Below are 8,770 nucleotides of genomic sequence, written 5' to 3'. Positions count from 1 at the left end.
TTTTGGGACCCCCCTTTTATCTCGGCCCCCGCTTGACGTATCCCCCCCAAACTTTCAAGGAAGGACCGGAGCTCGACGAGGCCATTTTCAGGAAATTTTCAGGCAGATTCGTCAACCGGTGCCAAAGTTATTCCAAATAGAATTTTGAGATTTAACATTGAAAAAAATCCTAACTATAACTACCTACTGGCGACCGCCAGTAGGTAATATATATATATATATATATTACCTACTGGCGGTCGCCAGTAGGTATATATAGTTAGGATTTTTTCTCTATGGGATTTTTGAAAATTCTATGTCTAATAACTTTGGCGTTTGTGGACGGAATTGGCTGAAATTTTCAGGAAAATGGAACATTTTGTTTCTGAGCAGCCCCTGACAATTTGGGGGGGTTTCATCAAGGGGGGGCTGAGAAAAAAGGGGGGTCCCAAAACGCGTTTTTCCCATGTTAATTTCCATAGGGCGGTTGGCCTCACTTTTAGCTCGAACGGCTGAATGGATTTGCACGAAACTTGGCAAAATTGTAGGGACTGTTAGCCCGATGTGCCTTTGCTAGGTCTCGATATATGTGCTCCAGTGGATTTTGAGTAATTTAGGTTAAAAAAAAGATATATATCTGGGCGGAGCCTAACCACACATCTGATCTGATTGGCTGTCAGCACTTCATCCAAGAAGTGTTGGCAGCCATCTTGGGACCAATATACATGATAGCACCTCATTAAAAAGCATTGTAGTTAATAGAGGGTTTTAGGACTTTAGTTACATTATAAACCATTTGTTGATGGTACCATACTCGTTTTAGGAATTGTGGTGGGTTCTAAGGTGATTTTACCATGTGAAAAAACCTTCTGCTTTGATATCATGAATATTGTTTGAAAGAAAACTAATATCTCATGATTTTCCCACAGTGGTTTGGAAGGGGATCTATAAGCTAAACTGAAAGCATATTTTCTGTAAATTCACATTATCTTTCTCAGTCATGTGAAAATGAAGTCTGACATTCTCAGTAAAACATATACATCCAACAAGGACAGAGACTGTCAGTTGATTCCTTTGTGTTCTACTGCAGCCTCCTAAAGTGTTCTAAAGAACAACTAGAGCGCTAACAGTCCTACTTATTACAAAGGTATGGCACACCTGAAGCCATCTTGATTGGAATAAAGTGGTAACTCTTAAAACATTTAATTTAAAAAGAAACAACATGAGGGGGTATATTTTGCCATAGAAAGTATGATTAGTGCTGCAGAATGAAAAATTAGGGCACATTTTGAGTGACTTCTCAAATCCTTTTCTATTTAATTAAAACATTCTGACATGCAGTCTCCCAAAATGGCCACCAGAGACAAAAGAGCCCAAATGTAGCCCAAATATCACCCAGATGTAGCCCAAGTATAGCCCAATGACAGAATGTCCCAGAGTGTTCTAAAGAACAACTAGAGCGCTAACAGTCCTACTTATTACAAAGGTATGGCACACCTGAAGCCATCTTGATTGGAATAAAGTGGTAACTCTTAAAACATTTAATTTAAAAAGAAACAACATGAGGGGGTATATTTTGCCATAGAAAGTATGATTAGTGCTGCAGAATGAAAAATTAGGGCACATTTTGAGTGACTTCTCAAATCCTTTTCAATTTCATTAAAACATTCTGACATGCAGTCTCCCAAAATGGCCACCAGAGACAAAAGAGCCCAAATGTAGCCCAAATATCACCCAGATGTAGCCCAAGTATAGCCCAATGACAGAATGTCCCAGAGGGTTCTAAAGAACAACTAGAGCGCTAACAGTCCTACTTATTACAAAGGTATAGCACACCTGGAGCCATCGTGATGGGAATAAAGTGGTAACTCTTAAAACATTTAATTTAAAAAGGAACAAAATGAGGGGGTATATTATGCAATAGAAGGTATTATTAGTGCTGCAGAAAGAAAAATTAGGGCACATTTTGAGTGACTTTTCAAATCCTCTTCTATTTCATTAAAAAATTCTGACATGCAGTCTCCCAAAATGGCCACCAGTGACAAAAGAGCCCAAATGTAGCCCAAATATCACCCAGATGTAGCCCAAGTATAGCCCAATGACAGAATGTCCCAGAGTGTTCTAAAGAACAACTAGAGCGCTAACAGTCCTACTTATTACAAAGGTATGGCACACCTGAAGCCATCTTGATTGGAATAAAGTGGTAACTATTAAAACATTTAATTTAAAAAGGAACAAAATGAGGGGGTATATTTTGCCATATGAATTATGATTAGTGCTGCAGAAAGAAAAATTAGGGCACATTTTGAGTGACTTCTCAAACCCTCTTCAATTTCATTAAAAAATTCTGACATACAGTCTCCCAAGATGGGCACCAGAGACAAAAGAGCCTAAATGTAGCCCAAATATCACCCAGATGTACCCCAAGTATAGCCCAATGACAGAATGTCCCAGAGTGTTCTAAAGAACAACTAGAGCGCTAACAGTCTTACTTATGACAAAAGTATGGCACACCAGAAGCCATCTTGATTGGAATGAAGTGGTAAGTCTGAAAACACTCAATTTAAAAAGGAACAACATGAGGGGGTTAATTTTGCCATAGAAAGTATGATTAGTGCTTCAGAAAGAAAAATTAGGGATCATTTTGAGTGACTTCTCAAATCCTCTTCTATTTCATTAAAAAAATTCTGACATGCAGACTGAAACATGCACTTTGAATACCAGCAGCAGACGTCCCTGGTGAGCAGTAGCTTTACTACAGTGATCTAATGTGCAACTAGAGTGCTAACATTCAGAATTTATGGCAAATGTGTGACACATCTGAATGCCTTCTTGATGGAACCAAAGTAAACGAGTATTGAAAATGCAATAGATCTCGCCCTCGTTTAAGTTAAAGCCATTCTGTTTGTAATGAGGTGGCTTTTTAGCTTTGCTTTTATTAGTGTTTTTTCAACTTTCATGTAAATAACATGCATCTGTATGCATATAAGTATATGTATGCATGCATTTATGTTTGTATTTATATAGATATACAGATGATATATGTTTATATATGTATGTATATATATATATTCACTGAAAAAACCATAGGCTATAGACCATATATAGTTAGGAATTAGCATTTACAAAACCTTGAAAATTCACAGAAAAAACCATAGGTTATAGACCATATATAGTTAGGAATTAGCATTTACAAAACCTTGAAAATTCACTGAAAAAAACATAGGTTATAGACCATATATAGTTAGGAATTCGCATTTACAAAACCTTATTTTACTCACACAAAACCATTGAAATTCCATATATAGTTAGTTGCACTAACTATATATCGCGCACCCGCAATCCACTGCTGATGATGTCACATATTACATCATTCATGACATGGTCAGTGACATCACTAATGACATCACTGATGACATCTCAAATGACATCACTGATGACATCTCAAATGACATCACTGATGACATCACTGATGACATCTCATTTGACATTACTGATCACATCACTGATGATATAATTCATGTGATAATACGATGAACCTCTTCAGACTCTAATATAACCTTAGATACAATCAGTGTAAACAGACACTCACAGACTGTCACTCATCCATGGAGTTACTCACACACCTAGTCAGTCATGCAAAGAATCAATCACACCTCCATTTCCTCAACTATATAGTTATACAAACTTTACTTATTCAAACATATACTAACACATATTTACTCTCTTATACAATCCCTGATACAAGTTCACAATGATCCATACAGCCACTCACACATTCACTGGCTCTTATGCACAGTTATTTATATATGTCAACTCTCACGTGTACTGTGTTTTACATATGTACTTACTTTGACATGTAGCACTGAGATATCCATTCACTCACCAATACACTCATGCACACAGTCAACCGCCCATACAGCTGTTTCCACATGCACTTTTGAAACCATACATCTAGTGAATCAACTGCTCACACATCTATGCACAGAGTCATACACCTCCCAGCCACCCACACACACACTCAGTCTCCCATACAAATACTTGGGCAACCAATCAATAACCCATATAGTTACTCATATAGCTACTTATCAACACATGCAACAGTTTACAGAACAACATACATAATGATGCACAAATTAAGACAGTTTAGTCACTAACCCATGCACTCAGTGAGACACATTTAATCACTCACTCATACAGTCAGTCATGCACCTACTAAATCCTTCATCCAGACACTTATACATCCACTCATTCTTCAATATGTAAGACATATTTTAACTTTTCAGAAACATACAGTCACTGGATGTTGTCATCAGTGATGTCATCAGTGATGTCATTTGAGATGTCATCAGTGATGTCATCAGTGATGTCACTGACCATGTCATGAATGATGTAATATGTGACATCATCAGCAGTGGATTGCGGGTGCGCGATATATAGTTAGTGCAACTAACTATATATGGAATTTCAATGGTTTTGTGTGAGTAAAATGAGGTTTTGTAAATGCGAATTCCTAACTATATATGGTCTATAACCTATGTTTTTTTCAGTGAATTTTCAAGGTTTTGTAAATGCTAATTCCTAACTATATATGGTCTATAACCTATGGTTTTTTCTGTGAATATAAATATATATAACATATTTAACCTTTAAAGAAGCACACATTCACTGGATGATGTCATCAGTGATGTCAGCAGTGATGTAATTTGAGATGTGTCATCAGTGATGTCACTGATCATGTTATGAGTGATGTAATATGTGACGTCATCAGCAGTGCATTGCGGGGGCATGAGTTATAGTTAGCTCTAATAACAATAATGGACAAATGGGGGCGGAGCTTGCCGGCAGCCAAGATGGCCGAATAAACCCGGGGCTCCGCTGCGTGGTCTGCTAAAATCCTACATAATCCTGCCCTAGCCTTATCAATGGGTGTCGTAACTGACTCCCCTGCACAGTTGCAGAGCTGAGGCGCACAGTGACCTTCCTCCGACAATGCTGTGATACTGGGTACCGGAGTTTTGAGGTGCGTCGAGGCGGTGGAAATTCAGGCCGCAAAGCCCCGGACTTGAGCGTGCTGCCAACCTGCGCTACGTCGCACGACGTGCGGCCAAGGAGTGACGCTGCCACTGGGGACGTGCGGATCGGAACATTCGATTATTGCCGGGCTGCAGGGAGCAGACCGGAGCGCACACTGAGAGGCTGCCCTGCACAGCGCCCTGTCTCTACACCACACTGGGGCCCGAGGAGCCGGCCTCAACTCTCTTGGTTCGCTGGGTGAGTGGCGCGAAGATTTGGAAGGCGGTGGATACCGGCAGAGGGCAGTGCTGATCTCTGCACCGGAGATGTGAGCAGAGGGGACGCGCCTTCATGGCCAGTAAATAAAGTTGCAAGGTCCGATGTATGCCCAGTGCGAGAGACAGCTCATACATCGAGGCGCTATTGGGGCCCAGCAAGAGGAAGTGTGACCCACTGACTCTGTTCCAGACGCTGTGCTATCAGCGTATCAGCCAAAGAGATAGTGCTGTACCCCGTGGAACTGGGTGTTAAGTGACAGCTAGCGTGCCCACTTTTAAAGGCCACGGAGCACATTGTTGGGCTCTGATCAGTTCACACGCACCATAGCGAGGCCCAGAAACGCCTTTTGGACGGCGGGTGACACCCTGAGAGTGGAGCTATTGACGTCGCCTCTCCCCCACCAGAGCTTTGGGGGACGACCTAACCGGCTAGACCCGCAAGATTCAGGCCAGGTCAGGGGTGCCACTGACCTGGCAGGGAGTGCCCCGGGCCGCATTTTGGAGCTGCCATTGTACAATTACATCAAGGGGAGACCGGCGGAAGTGGACTTGCTGGTTACTGCGAATCCTGCTGCACAGTTGGCCTCTCTTGCAGCGTGGGAACCTATAGACACCATTGGAGCCTGAACTAAATAGCGGCGCTCACGGCGCTCTGCACCATCTGTTGCTGTACGCGGCCGGGGCCTAACCGGATCTCAGCACGCTTTTCTCTGCCTGGGTGCTGGGTGCCGATCCGGCGATCTGCAAGATGGGAAGAGGGGACAAAACACAGATGAAAATCTCCTTCGATCAGAGACGCTCGAAGCCGCAAGAGTCTGCCAACTCGGACAAGGAGGCCTCACAGGAAAGTGGAGAAGCGACAACAGACTCAGACCTAAAGAATATATTACTGGCCATGGAAAAGAGCCTGCAGAGCAGCCTGGCAGCCCTGGGCTCAAAAATGGACGCTCTCACATATAGGATGGACAGGATGGCGGAGCGGATAGAAAAGCACGCGGAAAGGTTGGACATGTCCGAGAGAAGATTGACTGAGGTGGAGGAGGCGCAAACGGAACTGGACACAGGTCACAAAAAAATCGAAAAGCTAATGCAGGCTCTACAGGACAAAACGGAGGATTTAGAAGCGAGGTCTCGCCGCAGCTATCTAAGGATCACGGGCCTTCCGGAGACAACGCAGACAGGCAACATGGAGCGCTTTATAGAAAAATTGCTGACCACCCTACTGGGGGAAGACTCTTTTTCCCAGATGTTCGTGGTGGAGGGCGCCTACCCCTCCCTGAGTCCGCGCCCTCGCCCGGGGGCCCCACCGCGACCGATCATTGCAAAACTGCTCAACTATAGGGACAGGGACATGGCTCTGCGCTTGGCCAGAGAAAAGAAATAGTTGCAATACGAGGGATCGGAACTTTCTATATATCCCAATTTCACCACTAGAGTGCAGGAGGCACGTAAGCACATTACACCGTACAAACGCCAGCTAAGGGACTTGGGCCTAGACTATGCAATGCTGTACCCAGCGAAATTGAGAGTCAACAGACGGTGGCAATCACACCTGTTTACAGACCCCGGAGCCCTACAACAAGCCCTTAAGAACTGGTCGAGAGATCGGCGCAAGGAAGCCTCGGAGCCGAGGGAAGAAGTCGGAGAGAGCAGTAGACTGGATGAGCAGGAGTGAAGGTCCACTAACAGATGGCTACATAAGGCGGTAAGGCGCAGAATTTGCGAAAGGACAGGAGCTGCCCTCTGAATGCCAGATGCCCAGACTGAGATAAGACTTGAGGAAATACACTCAGGTAACGAGTGTGTTAGTTGTGGTGAACCTGGACAAATTTTGCTACTCAGGGTAATAATGGCTTCTGGATACGTCTTGACACCAGTGGCGCTACACTGCCTTCAGGGGATTGTACCATAGATACTGTAATGTAGATGGTTAATGATACCTCCTGTGCGGGGGAAAGACGCTGATAAATATCCTGCATCCAGTGGTGATAGTCTTGATAGGCGAGTTCTTTCACCTCCAGGGCGACTGGTGCCAGCTATGAACCACAACTTGCAGCGAGCGACGCGGCCACAGTGTAGAGCATTCTAGCACTGATTTCTGGTGGCATGGTGACCTTGGCCCCCGTGCGCAATGCTACCTTTATACTCTCTGGAGTTGTTTCTTAGAAATTGAGGGTTAGACAGATGGGGAGTGGGGAGGGATAGAGATCGGCAAGGCCAAATTGGGGGTGGTCTGCTGTGGGATGGGGAGGAGCGGTTTGTTGTTCACTGAGCAATTTGAACAGAGGGGACAGATTTTTTCTTTATGTGCCCACACTGCCCACCCAGGGCTCACGAGATTTCTCACCACACGAGATACACTCACATAAGAGACATGGCAAACAAAACAGTGTCGACTACCAGTGATCAGCCATCTGTGATCAGAGCACTCACATGGGACGTTCGGGGCCTGAATGACCACCGAAAACTGCGCAGGGTCTTAAGCTACTTACAAAGGCATAGGATTGACTTGGCCCTCTTACAGGAGACCCACCTTCCACTCTCAAGTAAGATGCTGCTCAGTAGGGGACTGGCGGGTAACTCCACAGCGGCAGGGTTCACAACACACTGCAGGGGTGTATTGACGTGGGTCAACCCAAGATCGAAACTAACGCTGTTGCTTTTAAAGGCGGATCAGGAGGGTAGATTTGTGATCTCTCATTGAAAGGGAATGGAAATGGATCTAGTAGTCGTGAATGTATATGGCCCGAACTATGACTCCCCGGAATTCTACCATGATCTAGCGACAGTTTCCCGCACATATTCCACTGTACAGCTATTATGGGGGGGTGACCTCAATATAGTGCTTAACCCGGCCCTGGATAGATCAGCCGGCCCACCGCACAGACCTTTAGCTGCTGCACAAACATTACTAGCGGAACACATAACTATGGACCTGGAGGATGTCTGGAGATGCAGACACCCGGCGCAGGGAGGGTACTCACACCACTCTGCATACCATGACATTCATACCAGAATTGACTACAGGCTAGCGTCCTCCTCTTTGATGGGACGTATAAAGGATTGTGCAGTCCTGACCCGCACGCTGTCTGACCACTCCCCGCTCTAGCGACACCTACGAAGCGGATCCCGCCATTCACATGGCGTTTCCCTCCATATTCACTGCTTGATCCGCTGTTCAGGGGTGAGCTGGCGGAAGCGATTGACGCCTTTTTTGAGACTAACATTGGGTCAGTTGACAGCTTCCAGACCGTGTGGGAAGCCTTTAAAGTATACATTAGGGGCATAGCCTTGTCAAAACACTCTAGTGTACTTAAATCAATTAGACAGAGGCTGACGAGGTTAGAGGAACAATTAGCATTTTTAGGGCAGCGGCAGCGGCTTATGTCAGACGCAACAGTAGCGGACGAGATAAAGTCCCTTATAACTGAATACAATGAGGAAGCGGACAGGGAAGTGCAACACATGGGGAAATACGCTACGGCTCTAAACGTCCT

Source organism: Lissotriton vulgaris, unplaced genomic scaffold, assembly GCF_964263255.1.
Source record: "Lissotriton vulgaris unplaced genomic scaffold, aLisVul1.2 SCAFFOLD_4798, whole genome shotgun sequence".
Lineage (NCBI taxonomy): Eukaryota > Metazoa > Chordata > Amphibia > Caudata > Salamandridae > Lissotriton > Lissotriton vulgaris.
This window is presented reverse-complemented; position numbering follows the sequence as displayed.